General features: G+C 45.6%; 1 long non-coding RNA gene and 1 pseudogene across 1 annotated transcript in view; both read right to left on the bottom strand.

Annotated features, from left to right (window-relative positions):
• Positions 1-5,190, bottom strand: part of LOC118615981 — a 32,071-nt gene extending 26,881 nt beyond the window's left edge. Inside the window, exon 1 of the long non-coding RNA XR_004956513.1 lies at positions 4,916-5,190. This is a non-coding gene — a long non-coding RNA (uncharacterized LOC118615981). The remainder of the gene's footprint in view (positions 1-4,915) is intronic.
• A 9,589-nt stretch (positions 5,191-14,779) lies between these two features.
• On the bottom strand, positions 14,780-16,834 carry LOC118643749 (annotated as a pseudogene).
• Between the last annotated feature and the right edge of the window lie 658 nt (positions 16,835-17,492).

Raw genomic sequence — 17,492 nt, 5'->3', positions numbered from 1 at the left:
CAAATGGCATGTATAATTCCTGAACGTAAATTCCATGGCCTTGCTTCAGAACGCTAGGGATACAACCTATTTTCCCACTACTGATACCTTGAAAAATGACTTACATGGCTCAAATGGCAGAGTTACTTATACCACAGCCTGATCTATAGAGGACAGCCATGACTTTACTTCTTAGTGATGCTGGTGCCCTTCTTTCCAGCACATTCTTTATTGTTTTGGTATCTTCTGGGTCCTTGAGTGGGTTTTCCAACCTTGCTTAAATATCTACTTCTGTACACCCACTTCCTCCACAGACTGCCACAACAGTTCTGGCACATCTCACTTATTTGTCCATAATTCTAGGAGCCACTCTAATGGTGTATTTGCACCATCTTCTGGGTCCTTGCCATAGTTTAAAACACTATGACCTTGGAGAGTGATCCCATACCCATAAACTCTTTCATCCAAATTTCTGTTCTACCCTCTTGATCCAGAATCCAGTTCCATATATATTTTCCCAACTCCTGCTCATACTTGCTGGCTAACTCCTGCATTCCTGAGGTATAGATCTTTTTCTCCCAAGCAGGTCCAGCACATCTGTAGCCAGGTTAACTTTAGTTGTTGGCCTAGAGGCCAAGAGTGGAGGTGGGAGCAGATCCTGGGAAGAAGAGAGAATATGTTTTGCAGGACAGAGGACTTTGCATCATCTTTAGGTAGGCAGGAGCTAGAGTCCCCAACTCTTAATAGGGATGAATGGGCCACTTAGGTGGGCACAGAGGGTTCAGGGATATCTGAAGATTCAAGATTTCCAGGTGCAACAAAGACTCCATGTATTAGAATCTCATTCTTTCCCAACCAGGTCTCTGACCTTGGCACAGAAGTCTGTCTTGGCTGGGAGTTTAATCTTCTTTGGAGTTTCACTACTTTGACTTTGGTTCTCAACTTTATTCTTCTCCTCCAATGCAAGAGATGAGAGAGCTCTTTATATGAACCAGGGTGGCCTAGGGTTTTCACACTTAGCTTTTAATTGCCGATTAAACACTCTAATCTTTTCATTATCTTTTTCTGAGAGTCAGTCAGGCTTAGCAATAAGTACCCAATTCCATTGTCTTTAGTGCACTTATTCCCCCACATTCCTCAGACATCTGATAAACTGTACCATTTAGTGCATTTTCTTCCAACAGGAGTGAAAGTTCTAACTGCACTACTACCTTGAGCCAGAGGCTGCCTGTGCTTCACCTGTCATCTGGGAAGGCCTGGTTCCTCACTGGGAGCCAGACAGGTAGTCCAGCTTCAGAATTTTATCTTAGCATCACCTTAAAAAAAAAATCACTCCTGGAACCAATCACCATAAATTAGGTGCTGTGAGAAGCAGACTCTGAGTCAAAGATCAATACAGGACCTTTATTAGGGAGAGCTCTTGGGATTGGCACGTGTGGAATAAAGCCTGGAAGCAGGATTAGAGAGGGAGGTTGAGCTGCTGTACAGTTCCAACAAAGGTTCTCATGGAGCCCAAAAAGCTCCCCTGCAATGGTTCTTCAGAGTTTTACCAAGATGGAGAAGGGAGCCATGCCTTTTATGCCCTCACACTTACCAGTGACTAGATGTGAGCTCCCTAGATGGGAGCAGGTGTGACCTTACATAAGGCAATCTTCTTCAGAAGGGGCAAGCCCCAAAGAGGGCTGACAACTGAGGCTGTCTTCTGGTAGCCCTCCCAGCAGCTGGTGGAATAAAATGCCATGCACAAAACCAGCTCCTGGGCACATGGGTCATAAGCCTGATGCATAGCAATCCCCCATTAAGATTTTATTGCTTTAAGCTTAAGCCTCTTTCCTATTGGGATATATAAGCCCAGAAAAGGGCCTCCCTCTGCTGTTCTCAGGTACCCAGCTGCTTGGGATAAACAGCTTCAGGGTGCGTGGAAGAGGCCTGGATAGTTCAGGCACCGTGGCTAGTGTCTTTGGACAGGCTGGCTGTTGAGCAGGATTCAGGTGAGCAGCCCTTGGCCAGCAGATCACTCCAGCTTTCTCCAGAGCCTCACTGGGGCAGGGTGGACTGAAACTATGCTCAGGTCCAGGTGCCAGCTCATGCCTGGGTTTCCCCAGGGGGCGGGTCCAACTGTTCCACCCTCTGTTCTGGCAATTCCAAGCTCTTCTCCAGCAGGGCCACATCCAGCTGTTTTGAGGGCTTTACAGAGACCTATAATGCTTCTGTCCCATAGGACTACAGGGAAACCCCAGCTTTGACCCCCACCCCTTGACTAAGGCCTCCAGAATCTGGGCCAGAGGCCAGGGTGGGGCAAGCCACTGAGTCAGGACAGCGGTTTTCTGGCTTCCTTCGCTTGTGTCCACTGATCTGTACCATCCCCACCCAAAGTGGCCCTGGCGGGAGTAGGGGCTGAAGCCCATAGAGTCATGGAATGACTTAATTTCTTCAATCCTCATGACAGTCATGGAGAGAAAGATCATGAGCCTCTCTTTCACAGATGGTGTAATTGGAGCTACAAGCAGAGAACGTGTCCAGCCTCACAGCCAGAGTGGCAGAGATAGGACTGAAGCCTCATCTCAAGACTCCTTGCCAGGTGCTCTTCCATTACCCTCCTTGCCACTTGGCATGAACAAGTCAGGATACAATACTGAGAGGCATGCCAGGTCTTTGTTACTCAGCATCAGGAGGCTGGCTGGATCTGGGGCCTCTAAGCGTGTGTTTCATGTCTGCCTCAGAGCTGCAGTTTGAGCCTTGCCTGGCTTAGCCTCCACCCCGTGCCTGCCTCTCATACCTCATATCTCAGCCTTCCGGAGCCTCACTCCTCCTCGAGCCTTCGGCCCCCAGTTTCCACTGAGTCCCTCCTCTCAGATGTCTGACTCTTCACAACCACCAGTGTGGTAGAACCATGTTACCAACAGAGAGACTAAGACACAGAGGAGCAGAGGAAGCCCGGGCAGAGAGCACACAGGTCCGAAACCTGCTCTAGGGCAGGGCCCAAGTGTCCATGAATAGCAGATAGGGACAGCAGCCACTCATTGAGGTCAAGAGTGAGGTCCCTGGGGCAGCCCCAGTTCCAGGGCCTTCACCGAGGGGATCTCCTCTCCGTGTTCCCCACAGGAAGCATGTGGTGCTGCCTGGCCAGCCACAGAGGCCTGGGCATCCCCACGGAGCAGCCTTACCTCTCTACCCTCTGGCCTTCTCTCCACCTTTATCACACTGGCAGGCCTGCTTCTTATCTCAGAGCCTAGCTTCCTGCTGCTTTTAAAGAGACATGGCCCACTGGCTTGTTGCACCCTGCCAAGAGGCCATTGCCCCATCTCTCCTGGTCATAGTAGGCTCACACCTTGCTCACCACCAACGAGAGGCTCTCTCCTTCCCACTCAGCACTCAGGTCAGTCTAAGACCACCAAGCAGCCCAGTGAGCTCTTGTGAAGGATGGACAGATGGACGAATAGATGGATTCAAGACATATTCTCTGCCCTCTTGGTGCTTACTTTCTAGTGGGAGGGACAGTAAAACAGTAAACAAAAGGATTCCCCAGACAATATCAGGGATAAAAGCCATGGAGATAACAGATGAGGGCATGAAGACTCGGGAGTGATCAATGGGAACCTTTCTGAGGACATTTGGCTGAGATCTGACTGACCAGAAGGAGCTGGATTTACATTTTTAAAGTATGACTTAGGCTACAGTGCTAGACAAAGCTGTCAGTAGGGGATCAGTGAGAAGGTTATTATAATTGTCTTGCCAAGATGATGGTCTGAACTGGGCAGTGGGGTCCCCGGGAATAGAGGACAGAGGACGGAGCACAGGAGAAAGATAGGCGGAGGCTCTCTGCCTGACTTTCCCATGCTGTGCTCCTCAGGTGATGTGAGGTCTCGGAGGGTTCTGCCAAATGCCCTTGGACAGAGTGGGAAGTGTCCAGGAAAGAAGCAGGGACAGATGGAGAGGGAACCCTGGGGTCTGATCCAGCTGGGCTCTGTCCTCACTCCCAGGGTTCCCTGATTCTAGCCTGAGGAATTAGACACAGAAAGTACCCTTCTCCTGATGTTCCAGAACCTGGAAATGCCAGAGATTTGAGAGGTGAATGCCATAGCTGCTTGCCCAACCTTTGTGCCTTAACCTGACCCTGATCCAGGCTGACACCCAGAGGGTAATGCCCACTGGGGCTGTAGCATGTTGGTCGTCAGGCGCCCAAACCAGCACCCTCTTTGTCTGGAGCAGATTCTGAGCTCCTGGCCACGTGAGAACAGAGAGGAGAGTTAGACAGAGGTTAGCAACACAGGACCAGGGGTGGGGAGAAGGCTGCCAGGAGGAGTCAGTAGTGAGCAGAGGCTCACTGCTCACCACCCACTCACACCACTGCTCATGGCCGAAGAGCACTCTCCTCCCCACTCAGCATCCAACCCTCAAGACACCAAAACAGGAGGGCTGGGGATCAAAATGAAGGGGGCAGAAAGAGGCAAGGACAGTTGCTGCATAAATGGCAGTATCAGGCACTATAGGGACGTTCAGTGTTGGGGCAAAAGTGGTTCGTTGCCAAAAGTCTCTTTCATCCACACACCTCAGTGCCTTGGGGGACAAGAGGGTTTTCTGTGGCCCATCGAGTGCTATTCCCCCTAGCCAGCTTAGCACCCTGCAGTGGGACGCTAAGGGTCAGAGAGTATGAGAATGTATCATTTTTCAAGAATTGAACTGCTCTGGGCTCTTAAGAATGAGTCCACGGGAACATAGTTGGATCAGGACAACACCAGGGCTCCTGATCTAGAGGACCCCAAGGACCAAATGCTCTGCTTCTGCAGTTTGATAGCTTTCTTGAGAGACCATGTGGAAACTTAAGCCTTTCTCCTGACCTATATTTCACAGACCAATGAAGCCTGTGCATTTGGGATTCATTTGCTAATACCCACACTGGCAAGTGCCCATGAGCCAAAGCTCCAGAACTTACCCAGAATAAAGATGAGATCACTGTTCTCAACGTGCCAGTCCTATAGGCAGCCCTAAAGTAGAACTTCTGGAAGAGATTTTGTTATTCTGGCGCTGTCAATGATGTCGCATACCTATCCGGAGCCCTCACACCGTCGATCAGTATATACATGCATGATGAAAAAGAGTTTTCCTACATTTCTGTCCGGAGCAAAGGCTCTGTCTGAGAGTGAGCGCCCTGACAGCAGCGGAGTGAGAGTGAGCACCACTCCGGGTCTGGGCAGCCAGCAACTTCAGTGGAAGAGGGACGTTTGGGCACTTCTGAGGGAGGTTATCTATTTTCCTAAGCTGTCACCCTCTCACGTGCCCCTGCTTGGCCTGTCTCATTGTGGTTACAGCAGGGCCAGGCTGTCCCTCAGATGAAGCAATGTAACCACGGAAAACATCTCATGAGAAAGCCGATCCATCACATGAGCCCCACACAAATTTTACTCGAACATTTCGGAGCCTTCTTAGCAATTATTCTATAGTCTGAAGAATGATGTTTATTGTTAAAAATCCAAATGAGTAAAGTACAAATCATCCCATATACAGAGAGTGCACTTTGGTTAGCATCTTCAGGCACCTCTTTCCTTCTCTGTGGAGTCAAGTATACATTTATACCCTTTGTGAAAAAAGTTCTGACTAAACCTATTATAACCTTGTTTTGTTTTGTTCATCCACCAATTGCAACGTGCCACGTGTCAGTAATTTTACTGAGTCAAATGATTCAAGGAGCTAAGAGGAAGTTGTGACCTAATATCATATCAGCTATCTTTTTAAAAATTTTCTTTAAGCAATATTTATTGAGTTCCTTCTGTGTATCACATGCTGTTACAGGCACTGGGAATACAGCTCCCCACAGGGCTGACATTCTTGTGGAGGTGACCTCATGCCTGGTCCCATGAGTTATGCCTTTTAATCCTCAAGCAGTGCTGTGATGTACACATCCTGTTATAGCCTCCATTCAACAAGGGAATCAGAAAGTTTAAGTGACTTACCTAATGTGTCATAGCTAGAGAGTGGTGTGGAGCTAGAACCAGAGCTCCCTAGAATTTTATGACCAGTCCAGTTCATCAGACACCCCATTAGTGACCATAAATGCATTGTTGAGGGATCAGCTAACTATCTTTTGCTAATAAAAAGTGTAGCTTGGGGAGAAACTCCTTCCCTTAATCTCTGTTCATTGTTATGCGAATTCCTGCCTCCAGCCTCCTGCTCCTCTGACATCTGCAGAATGACTTCCATGAAAGGGTGACACACAGATGAGAGGCTACCTGGGCCTGAGGTGCCACTAATGCAGAAAATCATCACACCAGTGTGTCAACATCACCTAGAAACCTTTCACAAATCGAAAGACCCTTCTAAAAGCAGTGAAAGTTCTCTGAAGGGTGAGAAAACCTCCTGAGAGGAAATTGTTTTGGCATCTGATTGGTTTATTATTTCTACAGAAAGACAATTAGTCAAACTGGCTTGGATGACTCCCAGTCGCTCACACTTCACCCACCTGTGTGAGAGAGGAAAAGGGAAAGTGACACTTAGTGAGTGCTGGCTTGTGCCCATTCTAAGCATGTTCCTGTTATCTGATTTAATTCTCACCTTAGTCCTGGAAAGTGGATATTTTTACCCCATTTTACATCTCCAAAGTGGACTCCCGATCTTCCGCTTCAAACCGGCCCATCGGCAGTAGTTTTCCTTATCTCAGGCGATGTCAGGTCCTCCCTTCCAGCTGCCCAGAGCAAGCCCGGGAGTGATCATTGCCACTGCTCTTTTTCTCATGCTCCACACTGAACCCACCAGCAAATCCTGATAGCTCTGCTTTTAAAACAGCCAGAATCCAGCATTTCTCAGCATCCTCCACGGCATGCACGGTGATTCAAACCACTCTTATCTTCTGTCTAGAAGACACCTCAGTGGACATCTAGCTAATTTCCCTGTTTCTACCTGTGCCCTGCTTTATGATCTATTCTCAACTCAGCAACCAGAGTGATCCTGTTACCATCTAGGTGAACTCATGCAACTCCATTCAAAACTCTCCAGTGGCTCTGAATTTCACCAGAGTGAAATGGCCTATGGTGGCCTACGAGGCTCCACGCCATCTGCCCCTTCATCTTCCCATCACCCCTCTGACTTCTTCCTGTGCCTCTCCCCACTCACTCATGCTGCTCCAATCATGCCAGCCCCCTTGCTGTTCCTTGAACATACCAGCCTCGGGGCCTTTGCATTGGCTCTTCCCTCTGCCTGGAACAGTCTAAGTCCTTTACCATTTCAAGGCTCTGCTCAGATATTATTTTCTCAAAGAGATCTGCCCTGTCCAGCCTATTTAAAACTGTAGCCCCTACTACGACCACTCTCAGCATCCTAAATCCCCCTTATCTGGTTCTATTTTTTTTTCTATAGTACTGATCACCTTCTAACCTTATCAGGCATGTTGTTTATTTTGTGCCTCTCATGCTATGATAGACATTTCTGAAAGAAAAAATACTTCTGTTTCCTCTACTGATGACTCCCAAGTACCTAAACTAGTACATGAAAGATGCTCAAGAAATGTATGTTCAGTCAATGAATGAATGAACAAACTAGTGAATAAAACAGGGGTAAAATGAAGACTTAGGAAACTGTCTAAAGTCTTACAACTAGTAGGCGGCAGAGTCAGGAATGGAAGCCAAGTCTCTTGGACTTCAAAGACCAGTCTATTTCTACCAAATGCCTCTCAGAAAGAATGAGGCAAAGGATCCAAAAGCAGATTGACTTGTGGGATCTTTGCCAAAATGATAATCTGGGGACTCTGGGATTTGGTGCCCATTCAGGGCTGGTCCTTCCCACAGCTGTAGCTGCATCTTTGCTTAGATGCCACGCACAAGTGCCAACCTGAGCAGTGGCCTGGAGTCATCTCCAAAGGCATCAACTGTGGTCAGCACCATTACTTAAGGAGGGGAGAAGTATGTGAAACATTGTGAAAGGTTACTGTAATGTCAGGGGCTTGTCCACCTGTTGTTTAAAAGAGTCACTTCCCTGTGAACTCATACTCCCGTTTTTCTAAGGGCAGAGTGGTCACCTCATTCCTACCCTGCTGTTTTATTTCTTCTCATAGTTTGACCATGAACCACCACTCACCTGACAAGCCTCCCTCTAACCCTGCCCTGGATGCAGTGCCTGCTCGTTGGCTCCTCCCCCTTCCCCATGTGCAGCAAGCCACACTCTTCTGACTTTTATACCCCAAGAAGACTGTTTTCCCTGAGAAGACAGTCCAAAGCTTAGAGGCTAAGTTATTTCTCAAATCCTTCCTCTGGCCCACAATAAGCACAAGGGGCCTGGGCAGGGTGGATGAGTGGATAGTGTTACTTCATAGACATGAAAAGGGCCCTTGGTGGCATCACATCTGAAACATTGGACCAATCCTTGGTCCCTCCACAATCAAGGCAGCGCCCACGTCTTCAGAAAAAGAGGGGTTTCTTTCACACAAACAAACATGCCATCCCCTGTGGCCACATTAAGCCTGTTTCTGCTAGGAATAAGACCAGGAGCCCTGGCTGATTTTGCTCAGTGGTTAGAGTATTGGCCAGTGGACCAAAGGAATAAGAACAGGAAAAGTCCAGCTCCTCCAGCCCCATCCCATTCTGCTCTGTGGGCTTGTCCACTACACAGGTGCCCCGACTGAGAGATCATCACAGAGGCCAAGCCGGAGATAGCTATAGGCTCAGGGAGGAGAGGCTCCTTCCATTTAGGTAAATGCCACCAGCTGGCAACTGAGATGCATGGCTGTCCCCCATGGCTTTGGGGGCAGACCCCAGGGCCAGCTCTCCTTAGCCCTGCGCCTGGCAGTGCTCTGTCAACCCCAGGATCAGGCATGCTCCTCAGGGGCACTCCATTGAGCCCAGGAGCTGGAGTTTGGAAGAAGGGCTAACTAGGCAAAATTCCCACAGAGGGGTGGGCCGCACCTCACTGTGTCTCCCTCAGTAAGCCCACCCTGGGGACCCAGGTGTGAACACCACACAGCCCCAACTTTCTAATTAGTGAGGAGCTTTGCGCCCTGCTGGTTTCCCGAAAATGCTTCTATTAATGTATTCCTTTGGCTTAAGACTTTTGCTTACCTTAAAATAAAAATGACCTGAAAAGGTCATAGACTGATACCATAGAGCACATGGTTTTACCTTGAGTGGATTTTCTGGGAGCTACTCTCCTCCTACAACCCTTCATTAAAATCTTAAGGGATTTCTTGCCCGAACTCGACCTCCTGGGACAACAAAGCACTGAATCTCGGGGCTCCGAGGCTCCACAAGCATGGCAGGCACACAGAGGGCCCAGCCTCAGCATCCAGATCTTCCAGGGCCTGCTGCTGCCGCGGCCGGTGCCACACTGACTGCCTGTCAGCACAGGAACCAGGAGCTGGGGGCAGGGATCATTCTGGTGACTAATAACCTAATTGTGGAAAATGACAACTTCCTGAGCTGGGTCTATCAGAGGTGGCCACAAAACTCTTTATGATGTGGCCAAAAATTCCTCCTGCCACCACAGCCCTTGAAAATAGGTCAAAGACACCTTCCATGGAACTCTCAAAGCAGGACTTAGCTCACACCATCTAACTCTATGTCATTAGGCTGAAAACACTGGAGCTTTTGTGAGAATGCTCTCCTCCTCTCTGGGTATGAGTCCAGTCTTGGTTCCCAGCTGGCCATTAGTCTTGCCCTGCTTGGTCCTCCTCAGTATACATCTCATCCTACAGCAGGGCAAGACGTACAGTCGGCACTGGCAGAGACCTCAATTATGTATGTTTTCCCCAGCTTTCCAGAGGCCCCAAGTTTATGGCAGCAGCTCATGACTGGCTCCTGCCTGGGTCAGATATACAGAGCTTCTTCCTTGAATACTGGGCATCTCATCAGTAGTATGGGGCCAGCAGATAGCCTGGTTCTGATGCTGCCTATACTAACTGTAACCCTGGGCCATCTCTCTTAGTGGGGCAAGGCCCAGCTTCTTCTTTGAGATTGAGGGCAGCATTCTCTGCTGCAGGGTTTGCTATGGAAGCCCTAGGGAAGAGGATAGCAGATGGAAATGGGCTTTGTAGACCCTTGTGGAGGTGAGCAGGGAGCCCCAGTCTTCAACGTCCAGTGTTCAGGCCTTGGCAGAGATAGAAACCATTCAGCTCTAAGGATGCCAACCAGTGGGGCTTTGGCCGCAGGAGGACAGGACTCTGAAAGTTCTGTGCCTATTTCTCTGCTTCTTTTGTGTCTGCTGCTACCAGCAGAAGCCCCAGCCTCCAGGGGTGAAGCAGTGATGGGATCTCCTGCACTCAGAGTATGTCTGAGCACCTTTCCTTCTAAGAGGCTTGGGAAGAGGCTGACCTGGAGAAGACACCTCACCTAAGTGCCTGCCATCTAAGATAATATTTACCTTGGCCCAGAAGCCTCATCTTGTCTCTGGCCTAGGCATCAGCCTACGTGGAGGTAGATGGCTCTGTCCTTGGAGCCTCTCAGCAGTCCTTGCCCGGGATAAGAGGCCCTGTGCCAGCCTGGTGTACAGCCAGCCTGTGTTGAGTCACAAGAGTCTGCCTGGAACTCAAGGCCAAAAACAATGACTTAAGCAGCCTGGAATCCGAAGAAAACAAGCCCTGGCTTTCCACTCGAGAACTCTGCCCAGATGGGCATGAGCTCACCCAGCTAGGCAGTGACAATGACAATGGGAAATTGCCCGTCTCTTGTAGTGAGAGGAGCAGGGGGTTGAGCCATGAGCCCTAAACCACCCCTGAAACATTCTTTGAAAACCCCATATCAACTCATCTAAAATTAGCTTTCAGCATCTAAATCACTTCCTGTTAAGAAAACCACAGGTTTGATGCTTTCAGTCATCACCTACTGTGACTCTGGGGCTGGGAGCAAGTGATATAAGGGTGCTGCACACAGAAAACTATGATAATCCAAAAGAAACACGGCAGTCATGAACCCCTGTCCCCCAAATGCAGAAAGGACAACTAAGCGGGGACCAGGACTAGCTTGGGCACATGGGCACTCACACACACACGGACACACTTCCCCACATGCGCTTGTGCAGCCAGGCCAGAGACTTCTCCTTTGCTGCAGAGAGTCTATCACATGTCCAGCCCGAGCACATCTCCGCCATGCCTCTTCCAAGCATGGGACTAACCAAGAGAGGAAGGCGGGTGTCTGGCCTGCTTGGAGTCCTACAGCCCTGTCTGTTTCTCGGTGGCTCTGTATCTTATGCCTCATGAGCTGTGAGCAAGTCGGCCTTGTGCGTAGTGCTCAGCCTTCACTCGTTTCAGCAAGCTCTTTGTACCAGGAAGCATCCATAAAAAATCAAAGATAATGCCAAAAATCTATAGCAAATCTATTTTAATAGTGAAACATTAGCGAAACTCCGTTAAAGTCAGAAACAAAGACAATGATACTTGTTAATACTGTATTGAAGTCCTAATAGCTATGTGGATTGAAAAACAAGATAAACTTTTTCTTAGGGTTGTGTGTAATTTGTAAATTGATGATGATGATGATTGTTACTATTGCTTACTTTATGAAATGCTTTACCTATCTTAACTCATTTACTCTACCTTATGAGGTAGGTATTTGTATCAAACCCATTTTTCCAGGTGAGGGAACTACATAATAGATATTAAGGTACTTGGCTAGTAAATGGCAGAGCCAGAATTTATACTCAGGCAGCCTGACTTCAGACTCTGTGCTCTTAATTATACTACACTATACTACATTACCTCTTGATGTGAAACCAGAAGATGAATGACGTGGCCAGATATAAGATCAACAAACAAAAAATCAGCAGCTTCCCCAAATACCACAAAAATTAATTCTCCTCCAATGAGTCAATAAATTCTACCCCAATTCTATCAAAATCAAAACCCCTACAGAACTTCTCATGGACACTGAGAGATGGATTCTAAAATTCACATGAAAGACTACTATTTTTATTTATTTATTTTTTGTACGTGCCCCTAGCGGGAACCGAAACCGGGACTCTCTGGTACACAGGGCGACGTTCCAACTTCTGAGTCAAACCAGTCAGGGCCAAGATTTTTTTTTAAATCCTCACCTGAGGATATTTTTTTCCCATTTATCTTCAGACAGAGTGGGAGGGAGAGAGAGAGAGAGATGTGATAAAGACACATCGATTGATTGCCTCCCACATGATCCTTACCAGGACTGGTGACCCAACCACAACCGAGGTACATGCCCTTGACCAGAATCAAACCCGTGATTCTTTGGTCCATTGGCTCCACGGAACCAAACTGGCCAGGGCTCAAGATGTTTTTGAAAAAGAATATGGTGGAAGATTTGCCCTACATAATATCAAAACATGTTATAAAACAGGCCCTCCCTGGCCAGTGTGGCTCATTAGAGCATTGGCCCAAGCACCGAGGGGTAGTGAGTTTGATTTCAGGTCAAGGGCACATACCTGGATTGCACGTTCGATACCTGACCCCAGTCAGGGTACATGCGAGAGGCAACCAATTAATGTGTCTCTCTCACACAGATTTTTTCTCTTTCAATGGAAAAAAAAAAAATCCTCGCCCTGGCCAGTTTGGCTCAGCGGTTGGAGCGTCGGCCTGCGGTCCGGAGAGACCCGGGTTCGGTTCCCGCTAAGGGCACGTACTTCGGTTGCAGTTTGTCCCCGGCCCTGGTTGGTCGTGCGGGTGGCAGCCACTCGATGTGTCCCTTCACGTCGATGTTTCTCTCTCTCTCTCTCCTTTCCTCTCTCTCCCTCCCACTCTATCTGTACAAAAAATGGAAAAATATCCTCGGGTGAGGATAAAAAAAAAAAAAAAATCCTCAAGTGAGGATTAACAAATACAAACAAATAAACAAAAAATGGTTGCCAGTTTGATTCTGGTCAGGGCACACACCCAAGTTGCAGGTTTGATTCCTGTTTGGGTGGGTGTGGAAGTCAATTGATTGATGTTTCTCTCTCATCAATGTTACTCTCTCTCTCTTCCCCTAAAATCAATAAAAACATATTTTAAAAAAGTTATAAAACAATAGAAATTAAGACAGTGTGGTACTAGTACATAAATGAACAAATAAATCAATAAGCCAGACAAAAAGTCCCCAAACAGACTCACATATACTTATGGGAGATATGGAATGAAATAAAGTCTAGATTTAGGGACAGGTGATGATACTGACTTGGACTCTCATCAAGGTTACTTTTATTTTGATTTACTTCTGAGGTAGTTAATAATTAGGATACAAAGGATATTTGTGAGATGAGGTTGCATATGGGTTTGTGGCTTCCCATTGCCTTTCTTGCTTTTTCACAAAGGCAACCCCAAGTTTAATAGTCTTGGCAGTCTGCATAGAATTAGTTGGCTACTAGGTCAGAAGAGCCCAGAAAAGCACTCACTGCCTTTTACAATCTTGCCCATGTCAACCCCAGAAACAAATGACCAAATAAAACAATTCTGCTCTTCAGTAAGCTGTATCACACATACCTAATATGTATATTCTAGGCATTGGACTTTCTTGTATTTTGGGCAACCTATCCTTACCTAGCTGTAGAGTCTTGGAGCATTCTGTTCAGGTTTATTCTGGGTCTTTCAGTGAGCAGGCTGAACCTACTGCAAGTGGTGCTTCATATCAGCGTGAAACAGATGCATCTTTCAACAAACAGCATTAAGATAATTGTTATTAAATTGATTAGAAATACTTTTAGTCTTAAGTAAAAAGAAACTCAACTCAATCATACAGCAAATGTATTGGTTCATGTCAAAGAAGTGTAGGTTAGATTTTAGAGCAGGATCGATCCCCAGATCAGTGATGTCAGCAAAAACCTGATTTCTTTTGCTCTCTCTTTGCTTTCCACTGCACTGGTTCATCCTAGAACTAGGCTCCCTTGTGGGAGTAAGATGATTTGTAAGTGGCAACTGAGACATTAGTAAAAATCAAAACAAACAAACAAACAAGTCTACCCAAAAACCTCTTTCTCAGAAGCTCCCAACAAACATTATTTCATGTATCATTGCCCCAAAGGGTTATTTACCTATCTGAACCATCCATGCCCTATAGCCAGAGGATGGGGTGAATGAACTGTCTTAAGCCAAGTAGAATACACTTTAAGAAGTGAGGGTAAGAGCAATCCCATACAAACCACACAACTGGGAAATTCAGAATACTGTTAGCAAGGGAGAAGCAAAAAATAGGTACTGGGGAGATGATCAACAGAATTTCCATACAGTTAACACTTAAGAAGAAAAATAAACCTAGATCTCGCCTTATACCTTTCACAAAAATAAATTCAGATATATTAAAGCTCTAAATATAAATAATAAATATAGCAGAAAATATAGAGTAATGTGTTTCTGACCTTGGGGGAGATTGGAAGTCTTTTTATTTTCATTTTACTTTTTTTCACATGTAACTTTATTTATCATTGTCATTTAAAGCTTGATAGTTCTGTTTCACTGGAATTTAAACAGTAGAAATAGCAGTAGCTTTGTAGGTATAAATTATATACATTAAATTCAAATAATTGGAGATTATTTTTCAGTATGGAAACTATACAAATGAAATAATTTTCAAAAGGACCATAGCAATATTTTGTGATTGTGGATTATCAATTACTTTAGGACCTAAACAAATATTCTGAATATTCAGACTTCTTTTGCTGTGTTTTATATTTACCTGTATTCTGAGTCAAGCTACTTAACTAAAAGGTCTGATTTAGGAAGGCATTCAATTTTGTAGCAGAAAATTTTCCACCTTTGAAGGAATTGACAATACAGTGCTGAGGTAATCTGCAGGTTCCCTTCTGAACAGTGTGCAAAAAATTATGTCAACCTCATGAAAAGTCAAGCGGGACCAAAAAATGGAACAATAAGCACAGTTCAGTGGAGCATAATGTTAACTTTTCCCCATATAAAAATTAACCAATTAAATAAAACGTGAACTATAGTTGACTTGGTTTCAGGAAACACATTTGAGAACTTCATTATGGTTCTTGTCTCATCCCCAGTCATGGACAGGAATTTGCAGGCAACCATGCTGTTCACTTTGTGGATTGTAGCAGTGAAGGAATGCAGATGCACTTGCCCACCGTGGTAATGAATTGCGGTCCTGACTCTTCCCACTTTTCAGGTACAAACGAATCTTTGTCTGTATAGATCAGCAGATCAAATGAACAGGAAACTTCCAACAGTGCCAGAAATGTCACTGTAGCCATGACGTATCTGATCACTGAGCGGATTTCATCTTGAACAGCTTTCTGAGACTCTTCTGTAAGTGTACTGTCATCTTTGGCAGTCTTGTCACACTTGATATCAAATTGCCATCTTTCAAGGACTTCACTACTTTCAGTACTCGAGATGACTACCACCAGTTTCTGAACTGAACACTTGTACAACCAGTCTTTTAGTTGTTCCACCACATTATTTAGGTATTTCATGATCAGGATCAGCGGTTATAAACAAGGCGAGTCCATATTTTTGCACTCAAGTAAACATTTCAGAGGGCCAATGCCACACTGATATAAAATGCTGTTGATGCTGAATGAGAACTCAGCCACGATTCCAGCGCGCCTGCGCAGGATGATGCCGTGCTCCTGGGAGAGCTGCCACGCCCTGGCCGGCCCACGGCTGCAGGGCGCGCCCACCGCGCACGGAAACTGCAGGGCTCACAGGGACTCCCTGCCAAAAAATTAAGTTATTTAAAAATTTGATTATTTGTAAAAATAATAATTTTATTCCATAAAAATAAAAAACTTTGGTACAATAAAAGATACTATAAAAGACAAGTGAGACACTAGGAGAAAACATTTGTAATAGACAAAGAATATCCTAAGTATAAGGAGTATTAAAAAATTAACAAGTAAAACCTTAACAACTTGAAGAAAAGGATATGAGCAAGTAATTAACAGAAGAAAAAATAAAAATCCCCAATAACTATATAAAAACATGTTTAGCATAACTAAGGAACTTGAGAAATGCAATAGTCAGAAATTCTGTTTGCAACATTTGATCATATCAAGACAGTGGTTTCAGCAGGCTGTTGGTGGGTGTGCAATAATATTAGTGGCTGTTAGTGGGTCCAATTTCTCTCTACAGATCAAGTTGACAGTCTCCACTAAATGTAAATATATATACTCTATGAATCTATAATTTCTTATGTTGTATCTACCCATGAAAGATCCTTGCTCATGTTCTTAATGAAGTATATGCAAGAATATTCATTGTAGCCTATTTGCAATAGTGAAATTTGGGAGATAAAATGTTCATCAACCAGAGACGAATAAATGAACTGAGGTATATTCATGCTAGAGGATATTATGTAGCAACTTCAAGATGCACATGGTTCCTCTGAACCCATATAGAGAGATCTCTAAGAGATGTCACTATTGATAACTGAGAGTGATTAGTATATCTTTATGAAAAAGAAAAACTGAAAAGCACAAAACAATCTTATCTATTTTCTGTAGATATATTGAGTCAATAGGTAAAGGTATAGAAAAAGGTCTAGAAGGTTATAAACCTAGTTGAGAACTGTGGTAACTTGTGGAACTGAGACAAGGGATTGGGATCAGGTGAGGCAGTTAAAGGGCACTTAGCTTTAGGATTTCACAATATAACAACTAAATAACTTTCTTTTCTTTCTTTTTTTTTTTTTTTAATACGAAGAGCATATTCTTGTAAGATGTTATAAAAAGAGAATGTAAGACATTACAAGAGAGAATGTATTTACGTATCACTTGGGTAATAAAAATTTTTTAAATAAAATCATTAGGAGCTGGCTAAGAAAAGGCTGAAGTTTGGAGCCTGCTCCTTCTGCAGGGGGCCCTCTGGACCACAGGTGACTTGACTCCAGATGTTTTTGCTCACTTGCCATGTCTCTGCCCAGGTCTTGCTGGCATACTCATGGACCTCTCTGGCCCCTGATAGTGGGTGCATGGGCCATCTCTCTCTTGTAGCACAGCTCATGGCCAAAACAAATAGGGGATGGAGGGCAGGCAGAAGGTTCTGGGTAGCCAAGGGGTCAGACGATAAGGGCTCCTCTGTTGAAAGAAGTTCAAAGACAGAAAGGAAAGACGGCCATGCATGGACGGTCCAGTGCTGGCAGACAGGTACCTGCATTCAGAGAGCCTATGTACTTCTCCCTATGTTCTCACCTTGCTTCTCAGCAGCACTTCTACCCACTAGGCTCTTTGCCAACTTTGAGAGACTGCTCCCCTCAACAAAACTTGAGTCTGGGATAGTGGCTAGAAGAGGTGCAGGGTGAGGGTTAGAAGAATGGACTGGGCTAGCATCGGGGTCAGAAAAAGGGGTGAGTAGAAATCAAAACAAAATAGGAGCTGGAAAAGGACTAGGGGTAGAGGGAGCAGTCTGTATCAGAGCAGTGTTCTATTCACATCCATGGGTAGTAGAGGCAGATGAAACCATTACCTACCTCTTTCTACAACATTGAGCAAAATGCCTTTTTCCCACAATGGTAATAATCCTAATTCCCACTTCAGTTAATCAAGTAAGAGAGGAAAGAGCCTGCCCACCAGGTTTCCACTGGAGAGGTACAAAAGGACCTCAAGGCAGAGGGCAGGGCCCCTCCAAAGCA

This window comes from Molossus molossus, unplaced genomic scaffold, assembly GCF_014108415.1.
Source record: "Molossus molossus isolate mMolMol1 unplaced genomic scaffold, mMolMol1.p scaffold_m16_p_4, whole genome shotgun sequence".
Taxonomy (NCBI): Eukaryota; Metazoa; Chordata; class Mammalia; order Chiroptera; family Molossidae; genus Molossus; species Molossus molossus.
The sequence above is the reverse complement of the archived record's forward strand: the minus strand, read 5'-3'. Positions and strand labels throughout refer to the sequence as shown.